General features: G+C 45.0%; 1 protein-coding gene and 1 long non-coding RNA gene across 23 annotated transcripts in view; one reads left to right on the forward strand and one right to left on the reverse strand.

The window, feature by feature from the left end:
- RBFOX1 (RNA binding fox-1 homolog 1) overlaps window positions 1-21,529 on the forward strand; it is a 2,204,510-nt gene that overhangs the window by 173,772 nt on the left and 2,009,209 nt on the right. The gene's annotated exons all lie outside the window — the stretch shown is intronic.
- LOC309614217 overlaps window positions 1-21,529 on the reverse strand; it is a 272,619-nt gene that overhangs the window by 142,297 nt on the left and 108,793 nt on the right. The window lies entirely within an intron of this gene.

The raw sequence follows: 21,529 nt of genomic DNA on the forward strand, positions 1-21,529 counted from the left end.
GCATCTACCTTTTCCTTAAATGAAAAAAAATGAGATTCTGTGAAGATGGCAGCTGAATTTGGCTTCTTTCTCCCATGCTATCAATGCAAATCCATCAGCCTGTTGAGCCATATGACTGCAGGGCCCTGGGAGTGGCTGGATGCAATTGTGGCCTTTGGCTTTCTGAGCTCCAGCAGAGAGAATGGGGTGAGCTCAGAATGCAGTGGGCCCTGGGAAGATCTTGGTTCTGAGAAGAGAAGTGAAGCCCTGGAGGGAAAGTGAAGTGAGGCTTCTTGCCCCACTGAGCCTAAGAAGGAAGATACCCGCCACCGAAGATGGTCTGGGAACACACAGGCGTACAAGAAGAGTCAGGCAAATTCAGTTCTTAATGAGTCAAAAAGACATTTGAATGGCAAAACATATCATAAATAAAGTCAACAGATGAATCATAGACCTGGAAAATATTCTGTGAAGGATATGAAAAGGAACCTTACAAGTCATCCAGATGAGCTTAAGAAACAGACTAGAAAAATGGGCAGGAAGAGGCAGTTGACAGATGAGCAAATTCAAATGGCCAACAGACACATGAAATCACACTCACAGTTAGTGATAAGGGAACCAAAACCCAGTATCGGTTTACATTTTTCTGAAAGTCCAGAATATAAAGCGATTCCCTGCTGCTGGTGGGAATTCAGGGAAAGGATGTCCATACCCTGCTGCCAGGAAGTGAAGGATTTCCTTGAAAAGCAGGCTATAGCTTTTAGTTAAAATTAAAATACACAAACCTTTCAACTGAGCTATCTTACTCCTGGAAATCCAACCCATGGAACTGAAGGCATAAGCAAAAGCAAGAATATATGTCCAAGTGTGTTTAATGTGGCATTGTTTTTAGAGGCAGAGAGGGGGGCAGAAACTGTGAAGATCACCTGTAGAGGAATGGTTGAATTAATGAACGAATTAATTTTTCTGCCGTTGAAAAGAATGAATCAGGAATACCAGTTGTGTTGACGGATATCTGTGAAGTACTGTTGAGTGAGTAAAGATGCTGAAAGGGGCATATAACATCCTAATTTTTTTTTTTTTAAACTGTTGAATGAATGGTGATTCTGCCATTAGGTGCAAGCATCTAACTTCATTGTATCTTTTTTTTTTTTTTTAATTTTATTTATTTATTTATTTATTTATTTATGGCTGTGTTGGGTCTTCGTTTCTGTGCGAGGGGGCTTCCTCTAGTTGCGGCAAGTGGGGGCCACTCTTCATCGCGGTGCGCGGGCCTCTCACTGTCGTGGCCTCTCTTGTTGTGGAGCATAGGCTCCAGACACGCAGGCTTAGCAATTGTGGTTCACGGGCCTAGTTGCTCCGCGGCATGTTAGATCTTCCCAGACCAGGGCTTGAACCCGTGTCCCCTGCATTGGCAGGCAGATTCTCAACCACTGCGCCACCAGGGAAGCCCCCAACATCCTATTTTAATGAAGAAAGAAGCAACCATGTATGTACGTGTACGAAGCGTATACATACTTATTTAAGAATAGAGAAAAATTTCAACAGTGCATTCTAGATTGTCACATGAACTACTGGTAGGAGACCTGGAGGGGGAATTCATGCATAAAAGGGCAAAAGAAAAGACTACATGAGAAAAGCAAACTCGATACATGTGATGTGATTACATTTAACCGTTCAGATAAATTTTTATAGATGTTTGTGTAAAGAAACTTAAAACGGGCATCCATTTGCCAATGCAATAAGGTTCTGACAGGCCCGCAAATAATATGGGGGCGATCAAAGTGTGAAGGAGTATATATTAAATTCTTATAAAATGCAGCCCAGTGTAATAATCACTTATCCCTGTAACACGATGTAGGCAGCCACAGCCAAGTGCTGAACAGGATAATTGTTCTCATCCATTGAGGACTTTTTATCTTGGTGACATCATCAAATTGTCCTCAGTAGTGAGAAGGAGAGGGAGAAGGAAAGAGAGAGAGAGAAAAAGAAGGAAGAGGAGAGGGAGAATGAGGAGGAGGAGGAAGAGGAGGGGAAGGGGGAGGACAATGAGGAGCATCTTTTAAAAAACGTTGTATTTTGATGCAAATCAAAATGAATGGATAAAGAAGATATGGCACATATATACAATGGAATATTACTCAGCCATGAAAAGAAACGAAATCGAGTTATTTGTAATGAGGTGGATGGACCTAGAGTCTGTCATACAGAGTGAAGTAAGTCAGAAAGAGAAAAATAAATACTGTATGCTAACACATGTATATGGAATCTAAAAAAAAAAAAGGTTCTGAAGAACCTAGGGGCAGGACAGGAATAAAGATGCAGATGTAGAGAATGGACTTGAGGACACAGGGAGGGGAAGGGTAAGCTGGGACGAAGTGAGAGAGTGGCATGGACTAATATATACTACCAAATGTAAAATAGATAGCTAGTGGGAAGCAGCTGCATAGCACAGGGAGATCAGCTCGGTGCTTTGTGACCACCTAGAGGGGTGGAATAGGGAGGGTGGGAGGGAGACGCAAGAGGGGGGAGATATGTGGATATATGTATATGTATAGCTGATTCACTTTGTTATAAAGCAGAAACTAACACACCACTGTAAAGCAATTATACTCCAACAAAGATGTTTAAAAACAAAACAAAACAAAACTCTAAAAAGCTAAAAAAAAAAACAACAAAAAAACTACAATGAGGTATCACCTCACACCAGTTAGAATGGGCATCATCAGAAAATCTACAAACAAATGCTGGAGAGGGTGTGGAGAAAAGGGAACCCTCTCATACTGTTGGTGGGAATGTAAATTGATACAGCCACTATGGAGAACAGTATGGAGGTTCCTTAAAAAACTAAAAATAGAATTACCATATGACCCAGCAATCCCACTACTGGGCATATACCCAGAGAAAACCATAATTCAAATAAACACATGCACCCCAGTGTTCATTGCAGCACTATTTACAATACCCAGGTCATGGAAGCAACCTAAACGCCCATCGACAGACGGATGGATAAAGAAGATGTGGTACATATATACAATGGAATATTACTCAGCCATAAAAAGGAAGGGAATTGGGTCATTTGTAGAGATGTGGATGGATCTAGAGACTGTCATACAGAGTGAAGTAAGTCAGAAAGAGAAAAATAAATATCGTATATTAACGCGTATATGTGGAATCTAGAGAAATGGTACAGATGAACTGGTTTGCAGGGCAGAAATAGAGACACAGATGTAGAGAACAAACATATGGACACCAAGGGGGGAAAGTGGCGGGGGGTGGTGGTGGTGGGATGAATTGGGAGATTGGGATTTACATATACACACTAATATGTATAAAATAGATAACTAATAAGAACCTGCTATGTAAAAAATAAAAAGAAACAAACAAAATAACATATTTTGAAATAATTACAGACTCACAAGAAGGCAACAATAGTAAGTGGAGTCCAGTGATCCCTTCCCCCAGCTTCCCCCAGTGGTGACAGCTTGTAGCAGTGTCACAACCAGGAAATTGGCATTGGTGCAATCTGCGGACTAAACTACAGAACTTATTCAGTTTTCTCGTTTTACGCGCACTCGTGTGTGTGTGTGTGTGTGTGTGTGTGTGTAGTTCCATGCAGTTTTCCCCCATGTATAGATCTGTGTAACCAGCACCACCATCAAGATGAAGAACAACCCATCCCTACAAAGGAGCCCCCATTTTTTGTCCCCCCAATCCCATAGGAAGCACTATGGGAACAGGTACCTAAGCTTCCCCCGCTGTGTCCTGGTGAAGGTTCCAAGGACGCCAGGCACACTGTTGCTCTGAGTCCCTCCCCTCCCCTCCCTGTGGCTTTTGCTGCCTCTCTGTGCCCAGGGGCGGCTCATCCTGGGCCATGCAAATCTATTCTGATGTTGCTCTGTCCCGCTTCCCTTGACGCTTGTGGCCTTGAACAGCTCGTAGACTCATCTTGTGAAATTGGCTCTTTTCATACATCATTCTCACCCTGTCTCAGGTTGCATCCGGCCTCGTTTTGGCAGGAAGGGCTCTTGTTATCTTCTGGAGCTACAGTGGCCTGGCTAACTCTTTCTGGGCATTGCCTTTTTTTCAAGCATCTTACAGTAGTTTATGAAATAAAATGCATTTCTCTGACAACCCTGAGAGGTTTTCTGGGTGTTATTACCCAAAGCTCAGGGCTCTACAGTTCCCATTTCTCAGGCAATTCAAGGAAAAAGAAGGAGAAATCAAGCAATCCTGACTGTCCTGGGGACCCCTATGCCTCTTTGTCCTTCTGGTCTGGCTCTGGTCCACTGGTCACCTTCAACTTTATGCATTTACTTGTCCTCTAGCCTTACTTTCCCTACTGTGTGCCCCTTACTTAGTAGGTATTCAATATTCACTAATTGCTGAGAAACTAAGGAGCTGGGGAGCAACGCAGCACACTGCTAAGGCCTCAGTGACTATCTGCTGAATTGCACTGAAAGTTAGCAGCACCTAATTTTGGCCAAATTACATTTATTATAACTTGTCCACGCAAGTCCCAGTTATGCAGAGCTTGATGAAGGGCTATGTGGTTTATCAGTGTGATGTGTTGGATCAAGGTTGGTCTGGCTACACAGCCTTGGACAATGTATTTAATCTTCCTGAGCCCCATCTGCAAAATAGGGATGATAGTGTGAGAAGTAAAGGAATACGACAAGCCAAGCACCCAGCACCCAAGTAGGATTTTGTTAAGGTTGGCCTCTAACTTCTTTTCCCTCCTGCCACTCATCCTGTTGCAAATGGGGTTGCCTGGAAAGCTAACAAGACGGAGGTTAGTGTTCATTAGGATCAATACCTGTGGAAGGGAGGTGGGGTGGGCAGAGGGGGAAGTGGGGCAGTAGTGCAGCCTTGCCCAGATCTGGAAGCCAGGAGGAACTTGAGAGGTGTCCCCCCACTGGGACTAGGAGCCTGGCTCTTATAACCCTATAACCTAAGTCCCTGGATTCGGGCTGCCCCAGCCTTTGACAAGTTAGGACTCTTCAATTGAGGCAATCTCTGATGGGGGCTGATGGCTCGGGGCTTTCTGCCGGCAGCTCTCCCAGTACCCCGAGGAGTAAGATATTCCTTACTGAAGGAGGATCTGGACAGAGCATCACAACATCCACCAGATACATGCAGGCTGGTCTCCCTGCCCCAGAGTATCTCCGTAGTCCGAGGGTAAGAGCCACAGTGGTAGTGGTGGTGGGGGGCAGCTGTTCACTTTAGCTTTCAGTGAGGCAATTTGTAAAGTGCATCTTAATTTTTTTCGTGAAGACAAAACTGTTGACATAAGTGGATGCTTTAAACATGAATATACCTAGGTTTTGATTATGGAGCGTTTATGGAGCATCCTGGGAGCATCTGATCCTGGAATCAGAGTGGACCACGTTACCAGATAATTGGAGCTCATTCAGTTCAGCCTGGCAAGGGCTTCTGGAGGTCATTCTGTACTTTTGCCTTGTCTTTAGGTAGAACTAACATTGCATCTGCTTCCAGAGTGGCCTTCAAGAGCCATAGAAAACAGGATTCCACTATGTCCTAGAATTATCCACAGAACTGAGAGTTCGTACTCTTTTATTTAGAGCCAGACCTAGGAAATACATTCAGGCCTGCAGAAATATAGCCCTCTTGACCTCTGCCCTGGTTTCCTGGCCCCTGAAGGCAGTTGGCTTCAGGGTGGTTCTTTACTCCCTAGAAGAGTCTCAGCAAATCAGTATAATAGGGCAGAGCAACTCAGGCTAATAGCTCATAGGTGCCTGAGTCACTGTGTGCAGGATTCTGTGGAACTATCTAGGTTTAGCAAGAAAAAGCATCGCGACTGAGTAGTAACATCTGCCAAGGTACAAGGTAGCATGCTATTCTGGGGTGTGCTGCTTCAGTCACCACATTTGCAGGAACCCCAAGCCAGCACGAGAGAAAGCTTCTGGTGGCAAGAGTTATATGCTTCCCAGCCTAATTCCGTCCCCTCCTCTCCAGGGATCTTTGAATGGTATTCAGGGAGGCTTAGCAGCATGTGACATCTGTTGAGGCTATTGGTGCCCTGCCGCTATATATTTTTTTAAAAAACAGATTTGGTTAAAGTATTCCCTGAGCAATGCTTTTGTTTTTCCTAAATGTTAGTTGGGTATTCCACGCCATACTAAGAACAATGATTTATTATGTATGGGTACGTTTATATGTAATAAAACAACATTTGGGGATGTTAATTTTATTTATAATATCTTAACATAATTAATAAATAATTATAGCCTATAATAACAATAGTTATTATTTAATGCATGCCTAATATATGCAGGCAGTTTATATTCCTTAACCCCTTCAACTACATAGATGCCTTATCCTCATTTACTGTAAAATTGAAGCCCAGAGAGGTTAAGTAACTTTCCTGAGGTCACACAGTGGATATTTTTTATTCCAGTGCTCATGCTCTTTCCACTAGGTCCAGGATCCCCAACCCCCAGGCCACGGACCCATACCAGTCCATGGCCTATTAGGAACCGGGCCGCACAGCAGGAGGTGAGTGGTGGGTGAGCGATTGAAGCTTCATCTGTATTTATAGCTGCTCCCCATCACTCGCATTATCACCTGAGCTCTGCCTCCTGTCTGATCAGCGGTGGCATTAGATTCTCATAGAAGCATGAATCCTACTGTGAACTGCGCATGAGAGGGATCTAGGTTGTGTGCTCCTTATGAGAATCTAATGCTTGATGATCTGAGGTGGAGCTGAGGTAGTGATGCTATCACTGGGGAGCGGCTGCAAATACAGATTATCATTAGCAGAGAGGCTTGACTGCACAGAGACCATAATAAATCAATTGCTTGCAGACATATCAAAACCCTATCAGTGAGTGGCACGTGATAACAAGCTTAGGGCTCCCACTGATTCTGCGTTATGGTGAGTTGTATAATTATTTCATTATGTGTTACAATGTAATAATAATAGAAATAAAGTACACAATAAATGTAATGCACTGGAATCATCCTGAAACCATTCCCCCCACCGGTCCGTGGAAAAATTCTCTTCCATGAAACTGGTCCCTGGTGCCAAAAAGGTTGGGGACTGCTGCCCTAGGTCACACTGCCTCCTCAGAGACTCCCAGACTTTTATTTTCATGCTCTTTCAGCACACTAGTATTCCTTCCAGGATTCTTAGGGTGTTTCTAATGACACCACAAGATAGGGGAACAAGAGGCTGATGTCCAGAGAGGTTCCCAGGCAGCTGCTGCCGTTTGGTGCTCAGACTCTCATTTCCTGATCCTTGTGAGTCTTGAGCTGTGCAGACACAGTAGGTAATTAGGCATCTCCTTGTATGCCTTAGGACTCTTTGGTTGCAAGTATAGAAACCAGATTGTGGTAGCCTAAACAGGGAGCATGTGGGGAACTCCGAAGTCAGGGAGCCAGCTGGGTCTGAGGAGCCAGCACTGGAGCTCCTGGGGACCCGGGCACTCCTCTCTTCCTCTGCTTTGCATCTCTGCCCCTCTCCATATACCGAGTACATTTTCCTCTCTTGTTGAAGGCTGGCTTGCTTTATTTCCCTGTCTACACGACAGGAAACAGCTGTTACCAATAGCTCTCAAGTCCTCATGGCCCCTGTTCAAGACAGCAGCCAGAAAGACTGGACTCTTGTTTCAACTCCAGATTCCTAGGAAAGGAATCTGATTGGCTCAGCTTCGGTCAGGGGTCCAAACAACTATGGTCGGAAAGTGTCTTTATGTTGTACAGATATGGCTGAGTTTGTGCATGGGAGAGGAGTTTACCATATTCCTTTAAAAGAGCAGCAGAATTCAATAAAAAAATCCAGTGAATTGGGCAATATGAAACTTGGATTGTTTTCTAAACCTGCCACTACCTAATGTGATTTTGGAAAGCAGCTTAACATATTTGGTGGGTAATAATAGCTCACATTTATGGAGAGGTTTTACATTGCCAGATGCTCATTTCAGTGCTTTACATTTCTGGCAATTCTGTGGGTCAGGATAGGGCAACAGGGACACAGAGAGGTTAAGCAACTTGTCAAGACCCCACAGCTAGTAAGTGGTGGAGCTGGGTATTGAACCCAGACAGTCTTAGGTCAGAGTCCATTGTCCCAACCAATGCACTGTGCTGCCTGCCATATAGGAAATGAGGGTATGTTCCCATGTCTATAAAGTGGGGGTGATGACCCCTGCTAATACCGACTCCCCAGGAACAGAGCTGAAAAATGATGGAGAAAGCCCTCAAAAAGTGACCTGCAGTGAAAACATGCCTTTGTCCAGAGGCAGCCTGGACTCAGCGTGGACCAATCATATCCCTAGGTATATGCTAAGGACCACTTGTCTGGCTCTTATGGAAGTGAGGGAATGGCCATGCCCAGGATCACCTTTCTCTTCCCTGGCTATGTGTCCATTCTGCATTTAAGGCACAGGGTCACATGAAGCCATTGTGATCTCCGACTCTTCCATCTGGGGCTTCTACCATATACTTGTATGAAGTTCCAATTGCATTTCTTTAATCTGGAGATTAAGATGTGTACATCTCTCTGTGCCATATCAGGACTGCAAAAGGAATGAGAAATTTCTAAAAATACAGACTGTGCAAAATCCCATTTCAAATCCCATTTCATGGAGGTTCAGGACGTCTTTGGGGTTGTTGGTGCCTGCATTAGACAGGTTAGAATTCTGACGGACTTTCCCCAGGTCTGGTTTTGCCTTTTTCTCCCATGAGATGATGGCATGAAACATCTTTATCTCCATCCTAGCAACTTCATCTCCTCCTGAATGAGGTTTTGAAATTATTTGCTCATGTCTTTTTTCCGCTGATGGAGCATCATTTCCATGAGGGTCAGGTTCTGATCCATCTGTATTTCTCACACATTGTCTTGCCCACAGTGGACACTCTGCACATCTTCATTGAATGGGTAAAGAAATTAAACATCTCTTTGCTAGCCAAGTGAAATTCGTTTTCTCTCTTGAATGCTTTCTCCTGCAGTCACTAGATTTTTGTGTGTGTGATGAAATCTTGTTTATGAGGAAAGGGCTGTCAGAGTCTTTGAGATGATGTGATGGTTGGATTTCACATTAAAGTTGCCTCTTGGAATTTTGTGTAAAGTGTTCTCTCCCTCTGCTCTTAATTTGAAGCACTTTCAGTTACAAGCTTTTCTGGGGCAGAGTTGATACTCTCAAAGACCATCATTGCACCTACTGTGCAAACACATCCCATATCAGAATCTATAGCTGAGTTTGGAGAAGAAAGGGGGTCCAGCGTCCACAATCAGTGTTGCCTACACTGGGTCCCCAAACCTCCTAAATGATGGGGTCCCTTTCCTGCCACAGCCCCCAAATCTCTCGTTGCATTGATGACCTCCCAGGAAAAGAGGATGCAGTGATGTTACTTTTCAAAGTGGACCCTGGTGTAAAGCCAACCATGGGACTCCCCTCCTTCTTGGTCCCCATATCCAAGAAAGGGAGACCATGCCCTTTCTCTTCAAATGTGGGAAATGGGTCAGGCTAAGCAGAGCAAGGTTTGTGGAGAGCAGGGGGCTGTGCAGGAGTAGGGGAGAAGGACAAAAAGGGCTTCCATGGAGCATTCGTGCATATATGGAGTGAAACCATGTACACACTTACACTGGATTACACTGCCCACCTCTCCCAGCTGATCTTGGGACCCCCTGCTGCACCCCCGAAAGGGGGCTTGGCAAGACTCGGGTCAGGTCACTCCAGCTCTTAGTGATAGGCTTTTTGCTGCTAGTGGAATCCCAAACCCCAAATCTCCCTGGGTGCAGCTGTGTGTGCCTTCATGAGCTCTGATGCTAACCTGATGGCTGCCTCGAATTCATTTCACCACTGGAAGAAGAGAGCAAGGGGGCGGTTAGAGGACTAGGGCAGAAGTGGTGCTGGCAGAAAGCAGTGAAACTTAAACCGCCAAAGTGAAATCCTTTGAGCCTCCTTGTTTCTTTAAAACTGATTTAACGTTCAAGTGAAATTCAAAGATGTGTTTTTTCCCTAAAGTGAGTCCGTTCTTAACAGATGAAGTCATAATGACTCCAAACACACCCATTTCCGTTTAGGGCACATGTGGACTTGGTGGTCGCACCCGAAGAATTAGGTTGCTGTGTGTCTGAGGGAGCTTGCAGGGACCCATACCTTCATGGGGTGTGTGAAGCATCCCCGAATTCCTGATCTGATTTAAGACGTCTGTAAGGAGGAGAGTTGCTGCATATTTTTTTTGGAAAAGAATAAATAATTTAAAATCATCAGATGAAAGTACCAATTCCATTGAACCTAAAAGACCCAAATTCGACCCAGTATTTGCAGCCGCTTCCAGGGTAGCTGTCAGTAACAGAAGGTCTGTATGAGGAGCTCCTCGGGTCAGCACAGAGCTCCCGGCTGCCTTCTCTCCAGGGATGCCACAGATGATGCAGAAACACTCTTCCCTCTTTTTGTTTCTGAATTCTTTGCTGGAGGAAATGGCTGTTACCTGCTCAGCATTGAGTCTTGAGATGGCTTTTCACCAGCCTGTTTGCTACTAAAATGGACTCTCTGGAGAGCAAAGAGCTACCTGGCAGCTTTTTCTGTTCTCGCTCCAGGGAGGACGGCAGAGAAACTTCTCCTGATTGACCCCAGGGGAGCGGCTACTCACCATCCAAGGGCTCCTCATTTGCAAGAAGGTGCCCACTCAGGCCCTGTTACCATTAGACAGTCCTGGGGAGGGGGGCCAGGCCAGGTGGGTTACAAACATCTAAAGGGCCCAGGAGCTGCAACCATCCCCATTCTACAGATGAGGAAACTGCCTCCAGATAGTGCCTGAGTAAGTGGTGATGCCTGTATTCAAATCCACGTCGGTATTGGTTGGGTCCAGTCCCAGGGCCCCTCAGCACCCCACCTCTGTTCATGGGTGCCTCCCATGTTTTCTTGTCTCTCACCTGGGAGTGTGTCATATGCAGGCCTGGGGGCCAGCCATCCTCTCCCCCATTCCCGATCTTCCTGATGTGTCTGGGGCTGGTTGTGACCTGGAGGGAAGGTTGGAGCCCTTGAGAAGTATATTAGGGTTCTCCAGAGAAACACAACAAGTAGGATGTGCCTGCCTGTCTGTCTGTCTCTCTCTCTATGTACGTATAAAGAGATTTATTTTAAGGAATTGGCTCACATGCTTATGGAAGCTGAGAAGTCCACAATCTGCAGAGTGGGTTGTCAGGCTGCCTCCCTGGAAGGGCCAATGGTACAGTTTGAGTTCAAAGGCTGTCTGCTGCAGAATTCCCTCTTGCTCTGGAGAGGTCATCCTTTTGTTCTATTCAGGCCTTCCGCTGATGGGGTGAGGCCCACGCACATTATGGAGGACAATCTGCTTTACTCAAAGTCCACCGATTTAAATGTTGATCTCATCTAAAAACATCTTCCCAGAAGCATCCAGAATAACATTTGACCACATATCTGGGCACCATGGTCCACCCGAGTTGACACTTAAAATTAATAACCACAAAGTAGAGTCAGCTCAAAGTGGAAACCCTTGACCTAGCAGCTGCTGCCATCCACGCAGACGCTGTGGGGCTCAGGGGGTTGCGTTGTTAATTGTTAGGCTGCAGGGGTGGCTTTGCCTGTGGGCGCTGTCTCCTGGGGAGTAGAAGCAAGGGAGCCCTGGGCTTTGCAACGGACTTCCTGTGTGTGTGTGTGTGTGTACACGTGTGTGTACATGGGGCACGACACAAGCAGTGGGACACCTTACCTGCACTTTCCCCATTTCAGAAATAACCCTGGGAACACCTCTCGGAGCCAGAAGGACGTGGACCTGCCTCTTCTGGCTTCATGAAATGACTCACACCGTGGCTCAAGCATCCAGTGCAGTCCCTGGCACATCGTGGTTACCCATAAGTGGGTGAATACATGGATGGCTTGATTAAGTACCAAGTGTCCCCAACAGAGTTTCAGTCCTTTACTCAACAGCAACTGAGTGGGTGCCTGCCTACTAAATGCCAGATGCTGCCTTAAGCCGCGGGCAGGGACTCCAGGGGGACTGAGAGACACAGTTCCTGCCCTGTGCTAGCTGCATTCTAGTAGGGAAAGTGCAGCAAACAAGTCGTCAAGCAGTGAAATAAAAAGCTTTCAGGTTATCCTGAGAGCCATGAAGGAAGCAAACAGCCTGCTGAGATGGAGGGACCAGAAGAGGGAGGTCTGGGAAGGATTCCTGGAGGGGTGACGTTTAAGCTGAAACTTAAAGGGAGAGGAAGAGCTGGCCTGTGGACATCTGGGAAGATTATTCTAGGGAGATGGGGCATCAAGTGGAGAGGAAGCCAAGAGCTTGGTGGGTTCAAGAAAAGTTGAATAGAATTCAATATATAACAATTTGTAGTGATGTATGATTTTTGGGGAATGTAGCCAAGTTGGGGACCATGTGCCCAGACAGAGTCACATGGAAGCGCGTCCTCTGGACCGTCAGTATTTTGTTCTTTCGACAAGGTCATCTTTTTGGTTTGTCCCTATGTGATCGGTGCAGGAGGTTTCCTCTGTTCCAGGACAGCCCTCAGTGTGAGGCTTTTTAAATGGGAAGCCTCGGGGAGGGTCTGCTCAGCCATGAAGGCATTATTCCCTCCTGGCTCTCCGTGTGGGGAGGGGGGCCAGGAAAATCAGACTGCTCTGAGCCCTTGCCTCCTGCCCCTAACTCGCTGAAGCATTGCTTTCTTTCCATTCTCCTTTCATCCTCTCCAGCGGGAGCCTTTTCATAATGATTTACCCACAGTAATCCCTTTGCTTAAGGCAGTGACTCTGGGGAGTGAGCGGGAGGCGGGGTGTGTATCGAGCTCTCTGCGGCTCCTGGTCCTTCGCGGTTTGTTGGGATTTGTCTGCACTGGGGTCACTCTGCCCCGTGAATCCCCGTGCTGCTCAGATGCTCAGGCCCTGGGCATTTATTGAAGGATAGCTCTGAAGTGGCAAGGATCCTTAATCTCAGTCATCCGGGAATTTCCAGGAGGATTTTGGGGGCATGGGGTTCTGGGATAGTGACATGAAGCACAGCTGCGGCAGGTGCTACCTCTGATGAGGGTGGGATAATCATGTTTGTAGTGCGTGGTCCTGCCCTGAGCCCACAGGGATGAGGTGTGGGCAGCCACAAAGGCCTGGAAATTTCAACCCTGCCTGGGATGGGCAGTCATCCCTCCCTCAAAACCATCCCAAATGTACCACTGCACCATAATTCTGGTGTTATCGATAAGAAAACAGTGCCAATGTCTGGTCTGTTGTGGTTGATTGATTGATTGGTTGGATGAGTACCTATCGGGCCCCTACTATGGGCCACGCCCTGTGTCAACTGCTGGGGTTACATCAGTGAAGGGAACAGACCCAGATCCCTGCCCAGGAGGCTAACATCCCTGTGAAGATTTTCCTAGAAAGTCTTCATCCCGAGGGCGTCTGGGGCAGCTTTCCATTGCACTGACCAGACAGGGAGGCAGAGAGAAGGCTGTTATTATCTCAAGAACTTTGCATACTGAGTTTGGGTTTCACTCATTAGGAAGTATTTATTGAGCACCAAGTATAGATTCATCACTATCTAGTTGGGGGAGATACAGTGAGGAAGGAAGTAGGAAGAAGTCCATCTTATGGAGCATTGAGTTGCCGAAGAAGGCGGATGTCAAGCAGATAATCACACACTAGTTAATTACAGTCGTGGTCACTGCTCTGCAAGAAGTACAGGCAGGTGGCCGGAGCTGACCTGGGTTTGAGAGTCAGGGGAAGCCTCTCAAAGAGGGTGATAGCTGAAGGATAAATGGGAGTTAGCCAGGAACAGTCCAGGAGGGGGAAATTTCACGAGCAGAGGTTCTGTGGTCGGAAGGAGCACGCTGTTTGAGAAATAGTCAGAAGGCGAGGTGGCTGGGGTGTGGTGAGCCAGGGAGACAAGGTGAGGTTGGAGGGGTGGGCTGGTCAGGGGCCAGGGGAAGCAGAGCGTGCACGCATGGGAAGGGGTTTCAAGACCCTGAGCTGGGCTCGAAGGGCAAGCCCAGCTGCGGGTGTGAAATCTGGACTGTCAGGTAGGGTGACTCCAGGCACCCAGTGGCCAGAGCTCAGGGCCAGCCTTACCTGGCCAAGGTTTTTGCATACAAGCAATGCAGACTATTGGCAAAGCAAAAAATGATTAGAGTAAATGCCACTGTTTTATAACAAATACTTTGCCTCAACCCTTTCCTACCCCGATGAACATACAGATAATATAACCCACCTTTACACATAGCATCAAAAGAAATCTTGCCCTAATATAAAGGAGAAATAAAAAGGATGCAATTTTTTTTTATAGATCTTTATTGGAGTATAATTTCTTCACTGTACTGTGCTAGTTTCTGTTGCACAACAAAGCAAATCAGCCACATGCATATACATGTCCCCATGTCCCCTCCCTCTTGAGCCTCCCTCCCCTCCTCCCTAACCCACCCCTCTAGGTCATCACAAAGCACCGAACTGATCTCCCTGTGCTATGCTGCTGCTTCCCACCAGCCAACTATTTTACATTCGGTAGTATATATATGTCAATGCTACTGTCACTTCACCCCAGCTTTGCCCTCCCACCCCGCATCCTCAAGTCCATTCTCTATGTCTATGTCTTTATTCCTGCCCTGCAACTAGGTTCATCAGTACCATTTTTTTTTAGATTCCATATATATGCATTAGCATACGGTATTTGTTTTTCTCTTTCTGACTTACTTCACTCTGTATGACAGACTCTAGGTCCATCCACCTCACTACAAATAACTCAATTTCATTTCTTTTTATGGCTGAGTAATATTCCATTGTATAAATGTGCCACATCTTCTTTATCCATTCATCTGTTGATGGACATTTAGGTTGCTTCCATGTCCTGGCTATTGTAAATAGTGTTGCAATGAACATTGTGATGCATGTCTCTTTTTGAATTATGGTTTTCTCAGGGTATATGCCCAGTAGTGGGATTGCTGGGTTGTATGGTAGTTCTATTTTTAGTTTTTTAAGGAACCTCCATACTGTTTTCCATGGTGGTTGTATCAATTTACATTCCCACCAACAGTGCAAGAGGGTTCCCTTTTCACCACACCCTTTCCAGCATTTATTGTTTCTAGATTTTTTGATAATGGCCATTCTGACTGGCATGAGGTGATACCTCTTTGTAGTTTTGATTTGTATTTCTCTAATAATTAGTGATGTTGAGCAGCTTTTCATGTGCCTCTTCGCCATCTGTATGTCTTCCTTGGTGAAATGTCTATTTAGGTCTTCTGTCCATTTTTTAACTGGATTGTTTGTTTTTTTTGATATTGAGCTCCATGAGCCATTTCTATATTTTGGAGATTAATCCTTTGTCTGTTGTTTCATTTGCAAATATTTTCTCCCATTCTGAGGGTTGTCTTTTCGTCTTGTTTATGGTTTCCTTTGCTGTGCAAAAGCTTTGAAGTTTCATTAGATCCCATTTGTTTATTTTTGTCTTTATTTCCATTAGTCTAGGAGGTGGGTCAAAAAAGATCTTGCTGTGGTTTATGTCAAAGAGTGTTTTTCCTATGTTTTCCCCTAAGAGATAGTGTCTGGTCTTACATTTAAGTCTTTAATCCATTTGGAGTTTATTTTTGTGTAAGGTGTTAGGTAGTGTTCTAATTTCATTATTTTACATGTAATTGTCCAGTTTTCCCAGCACCACTTATTGAAGAGGCTGTCTTTTCCCTCATTACCTCTTGAAAAGGAGGCAATTTATAATAGGGAGGTACTTCAATATGTAAATGCTCGATTATGCTGGAGGATAACTGCTCTCAATCTACTTCTAATGGATACTGGGATTTAAGATGACAACATCTAAATGAGTAGCTGTTATGCTCTTTCTTTAAATGATGTTTTGGGATGGGAGCCACATCAGAATGCTGTAAGCATGGAAGAAAGCTTAGGTACGTAGAGTTACTCTGTGACATCTACCAATGCAGATCAGTTGTCCTGGGAAGTTGGAACTATGAGGTGTGTTTTTCTTGGTGACTTAGTTTCCCCAAATGCTGACCAACCCTTGGTCAAGTTCTAAATGGCATAAAGTACAATCTTTTATTTACATGTCTGAACAGTGTTTATTTCAACCATGCAAACATATTTTGTATTTACATGTGAAACAGAGTTAGGTTCTAGGTGAAGATCATTTTAAACAGGCTTATTTATTATTACTCTTTGCTATTGAGACTGTTTGACGACCGATCCAGAGTTGTGCGGGACATAGCGTGTGGGTCTGTCCCTTACACTGTGGGATGCCTAGCTTCTCTGCTCCCAGAAGGCCAGTGGTGTCCCCAGAATCACTGTGATGACCAAAATCATCCCCACAAATTCTCACAGCTCCCTCTAGAGGGCAGCACCTTCTCCACCGAGGACCGCAGTTCTAATAGGACTTAAGCCCTGAATGGGTTAATAAAGGGACTTTTGGGGTGGGGAGTGTCTACAGATACAGTCGGCTGGCCTGGGGGTGGTGGGCAGAGAAAAGAAGGTAAGTTATGGCCATGGATGGTTCTCTCTTGGAGGTAATAAAGATGTTTCTTTTGGAGACTATGCAGCCCTGAGACCTTGGGGTTCAGGCCAAGGGAGACCCTTGTAGGCTGTGGGGTCTCAGGTATAGAGAAGAGCTGTGGCGATCTGTATGAGGAGGCCCGGATGTCACAACCATTTGAAAGCTTTTGTGTCATAAATCTGAAAAACTCAATTCTGAAAGCGTGGGACAGAATCAAATTGGCCCGTGAAAATAAAAACATGGTTACGATAAAAATGAGATGAAATGGGAAAAGGCAGGCGCTCGCTACAAGGAGCCTGTCGTTGCCTCTAACCAAATTAGCCGTGTAATAGCCCTGGCGTCAAGCTCTCCGTCTCTGTCCGGCCCCTGCGAGTTAACTGTAGGACCAACCTGTGTTTACCGTCGGTCATTAGCCTTCTCTATTGCTCTTTATTGGTGTTGGATTAAGTTAAGGGCTCTGATTTTCTATGATTTTCCATTTTATAGTTGTAGCTTTTTTTTTTTTGCTCTTCCAGCAAAAATAAACTGCAAAACAAAAAGAATCACTTTGCTTTTTGCTGTTATCGGAGAGAACACTGCAGGTCAGAGGCTGATGACTGTGGATGCCCAGACCCCCAACTTTATGGACGGCCCCCTTTTAGCTATCCCCGGATTAATGAGATCCATATTTTTCATTGCTTCCTTGGTTCTCTTGGATGTTTGTTTTGGCTGGGGAGAAATCCGTGGAAATCTCGAAAAGAAGCCCTGACTGCAAGCTTGTGTCATATCAGAACCTCACTACAGGCAGGCATGTTTTGGGGGGAGGGGTCCTTGTTCATGCTCTCTGCCTGCTCTTTCCACTCCCTGCTGGGGGTGAGAATGTAAGACACGTGCAGGCAGCATGCAGTCACTCTGGCCAGTTGCCAGGGTTTCAGGACACGGATTTTATGGTTGCAGCACATGATGGCTTGGGGGGCAGGATTCCAGCCCTTGCTTGGAGATGGAATTATAGCTCCTGATGGCGTCTTCGGGAAGGACAGAGATGTTGACCTCCAGTCTCTGGGAAAGGGAGAGGCTGAGTAATTAAGGGATTAAAAAAAAAAAAAAAAAAAGAGGGTGGATTTAAAAAATGTCATCCATTTCCTCCAGATTACAAAAATAATGCATGGTTTTATCATACCCTTTGTGTAACATTTGCTGTGATTAAAATGTATTAATGAATGAGTCATTTGCTGAATAACTTCTTCCCCCCTCCCTCCCTCCACAGTAAGTCCCTTGGTAGAAGGTCTTGTCCACCACCTGATCCCCCGCATGTAGAACAGTAGGTACTCAATAGATAGCTGTTGAATGGATTGATGGAAAATTTAGGAGATGGAAGACATTAGGAAGATGATGATTCTACCCGTATCGAGTCAGTGGTTCTCAGCCCTGGCAGCGCGTTGGAGTCACCTGGGGGAGCTTTCAATTTAACCATTCATGGGCCCACCCCAGACCCATCCAATTTGAAATCTGAGCTGGGGGCGAGGGGGGGGGTGGTGGGGGGTGGGGAGTGTGGTGCTCATGCATCAGAGCTTTGCCAAACTCCCAGTTGATTCCGTCTGCAGACAGGCAGAGAATCTCTGATGTATTCTATGTCCTGCCTGTCAAAGCTCCATTGTGTTTTAAAATTGTGCTGTTGTTGTAAAATGTGCATGTGCTATGCAAGTGAAGGCATGCAGATGTGTGTTGCCTTAGAAGCAAAGCTTCCCTGTGTGCCTCCACCCTCAACCCATACACTGGAGGTAATGGCTTGGAGCCCTGCCTGTGTTAAGTTCTCATGGCCACCTCTGTTCCTCTAAATCGTGGGACAATACCCGTATTTCTTCTTCCCAATTTAAAATGCAATATCTATTGATTCTATCAATATTGACTCTAAAAGATAAATATCTGTCTATTGACAAATGAGGACTTCAGCTCATTTGCAATACCTTGCACATTCCCTTCTCTCCATATCCTGATTTTTGGTGGTTCTATCATTAATATTAGACATCCTATTGGTTACCTCTGTACCTTTAAATAATGATCTTCAGCCTCTATTTTTCATCTTATTTACAGAGTAACTCTTGATCACCCACTAAGTAAGATGAAAAAAAAAAAAAAATTAGGACCCTAACACTTCTCTCCATCTCTCCTCCTGCTGTTAATTTTACATTGTCAGGGTTTATAACATTTCTGTTTTCTCCTGTAACTGGCCTTGTCATCCAAACTTTTGTAGACTGATTTAAAGGAATTTAAAAACAGTTAAGGATATTTATTGTAGAACAAATAATGCAACTGGTCTCAAGAGAAGGGGATGTCTCTTTACAGATACTGGTGTGGGTTTCCTCTGCTGAGTGTGAGTCTGTTTCCCCATTAGACCTCCCCTATGCATTGAAGGACTGATTGTGGTGTGTGGGTTTGTGTGTATGTGTAAATATCTGATAGGCTTTGCTTTATGTTGTGCAGGAGTGGAGCTGGCAGGCAGGCTGGTCAACCTCTCCCCAATGCCCACATGAGCAGGGCTATCCTGAGGGATGAGAACACTGGATCTCCCTTAGGAAGAGGGGTCAATTTCTTTATCAAATGCCATTCCAGTTGTAGTGTTCAGGTAAACTTCTTCATTACTTCAGTTGGGACGCAGAGAGGATCCAGCAAAAGCACCCCACTCTTTCCAGTTCTTAGCACCATCATAGGCTTCTTGTTTCCATGGGATTTGGGGAGTAAGAGAAGGTAAACATATGTCCTCAAGCTGCCATATTGAAATATCCAGACTTTTTCTATGGCCAAAGCAATTATATAATTGCTTTGTTACCTGCTTTTTAAAAAAAAAATAATATTTAATCTTTATTAAATTAACTAGCCATGTGTGGCTAGTGGCTGCGCAGTTAGTGAGGACTATTAGATAAGCACCGTTCGACAACTCCCAAGCAGTAGATCTTTATAACACAGCAATTACCTGGGGACTCAGCAAGGCAGATACAGTGTGCCATGGGCTTTAAAACATTTTCCAAAATAGCAATATTCTGTTAAAGTATCTTTATGGTGATTCCATTTAAGGAAATTCCAGTTCAGGACATCTGGGACAAGCAGAGCCCAAAGCTGGACAGTGGAGTCCCTAAGAAGGGGTGGGGCTCAAGGAGCGGGTCCCTTCTCCCCATCTGTGTGGGGCTGGCAGGATCCAGCGAGGGCAGGAGTCCGTGGCTCCCACCTGGGGCATGAGACACGCTCCCTGCTGCCTGAGACCGCTGAAGGCTGGCCTTTCTCCACCCCTGCCAACACTAACCGCCTTCAGATGTGCAGCTCTTTTTGGCCAGAGTAGGCTGACAAAACCCACACCGGCGCTTAGATCAGAAATCTGACCCCTCAGGCTCCTTTTCACAGTGACCCACCTCCCCAGACAATACCCAGGGCTACCTTTTTTTTTCCATGTCACTAAATGTTTCTGTCACTTAATTTTTCGAAATCACATGGCATTCCACTGTATGAACGAATGTACATAACTTATTCAGCCAGCTCTCCATTTCTGGTTGTTTCTGTTATTTTCAACTGGGAGTAGAATTGCAATGACCAACCCTGGTGCCTCAATCTGGGTACATACCTTAGACTATTTCCTTAGACAGTTGAAGCTCTTTGAAGACTTTCGGCACATGGCTCTAGAGTGCCCCTCACAGGGAAGCTTTTAAAGGTTCGTATCTAAGTAGAGAAACTAAAAAAGCTCCTTTGCAGATTCAGTCATGGCGGGGATGGGGCAATGCCAGGGGGAGTGCAGCGTGACGGGACTCTGATGCTTCCCTCCCTCCTTTGTCTTGGGAGAGGGGGCTTGGTGCTCTAATTCCCGCCCAGGAACACTCAAACAGTGGCTTGTGACTTAGGCTGGCCCATGTCGCTTTTCTTCAACAATGACAGGGACAAAGAAGCCATTTGGTCATTTGGTAGCCTTGGTTTCAAGGTGTAGGCACTGGTTTTGGTGGATGGGTCCAGGGCCAGAGAAGACCCAGGTCTAGAAATTCCCATCACTTTGCATAGCTGAGTGATTTAGACTCATACAAAGCCTGGGCTTCTCTTCTCTAAGCTCGTTGCTTTCAGGCTACATTATTAAGAAGTGCTTCTTTTGAAAAGATAAAGGAATCCTCAGAACTCATCTTTTTTTTTTTGCATACAAGACAGGGCTATATTTGAAATACCAGAAGAAAATAGTTCTTTTGGATCGCTTAAACTCTTTGAACTGAATTTTTAATTTCATCTCAGGCCAAGTCAATCTCAAGAGTCTTTTCTTCCATGTTGAGTTTTCTGCCGTTGATATGTACCTGCCCCTGTTGCTGGCAGGAAAGGCTGTTGTGACATGTCTAGAAGACTGTGAGGGACAGGCATTCTGATTGGTTAAGCCTGGTGTCCAGAGCTGCAACCTGAACTATTGCCTCCATTGCAGGACCAGATTGTGAACTTCTACACACTATAGCAGGAAAATGCATTGACTTAGAATTCTGTGGTGACAAATGGAAATTCATGGGTGAGAATTTCATAGGAAAGAAATGGGAGGTAAGGCGCTGAAAGCCTCTTTTGAATTATGTCAGAAAATACTTAGGAACAGAAGAGAGAGAGCCAAAGTCAATGTCACTCTGCTTAAAAGCAAACTCGTTTTTTTTGTTTGTTTGTTTTGTTTTTTTTAAGGTAATTTACCACATCTCTTTTGGGAAACAACTTGACAATGTAGATCAAACGCCTTAAAGATATCTTTAACATTAGTCCAGAGAGTCTGAGAATTTCTCAGAAGAAAATCATCTGAAGTATTATAAAAGCTTTAAGAATAAAAGTGTGCTCAGTGCTGTTTTAATATTGCAAACAACCAAAATTGCAAACAACCCAAATGTGACTTAAGGTCCATCCAGTTGATGCAATCTTACGCAGTTCTTAAAAATTCTGTTTTTAAGGAGTCTGTTATAACACCAAAATAGTGGTACTTCTGATATTAATTAAAAATAAGACACAATGTTGTATAAATCTAGCTCTGTTAAAGATGATTATGCCTAGAAAAAAAATCAGAAGAAACTAGCCCTCAATTGCTGTGTTCAGATGATAGGGCTGTGAG

This window comes from Balaenoptera borealis (assembly GCF_965194805.1).
Source record: "Balaenoptera borealis genome assembly, chromosome: 16".
In the NCBI taxonomy this organism is placed as follows: Eukaryota; Metazoa; Chordata; class Mammalia; order Artiodactyla; family Balaenopteridae; genus Balaenoptera; species Balaenoptera borealis.